Raw genomic sequence first — 213 nt, forward strand, 5'->3', positions numbered from 1 at the left:
GCCCACATACGTACGCACGCGCCCCGCTCCCACCCACCCACGCGGTATTTGCACTTTACGATCGGTGTAGGCCTACCTGCGCACACTTTTTTTTTATTTCGAAAGGCGGCACGCACCACCTGTCTTCAACCCCCTCCTCCCCCTTTTCTCCTTCCAGTCACGTCTAACCTACTCTTGTGTCGCTAAGATTATATTTGCGTCTGCTGCACTGCA

This window comes from Frankliniella occidentalis, unplaced genomic scaffold (genome assembly GCF_000697945.3).
Source record: "Frankliniella occidentalis isolate FOCC.00 unplaced genomic scaffold, Focc_3.1 Scaffold7, whole genome shotgun sequence".
In the NCBI taxonomy this organism is placed as follows: domain Eukaryota; kingdom Metazoa; phylum Arthropoda; class Insecta; order Thysanoptera; family Thripidae; genus Frankliniella; species Frankliniella occidentalis.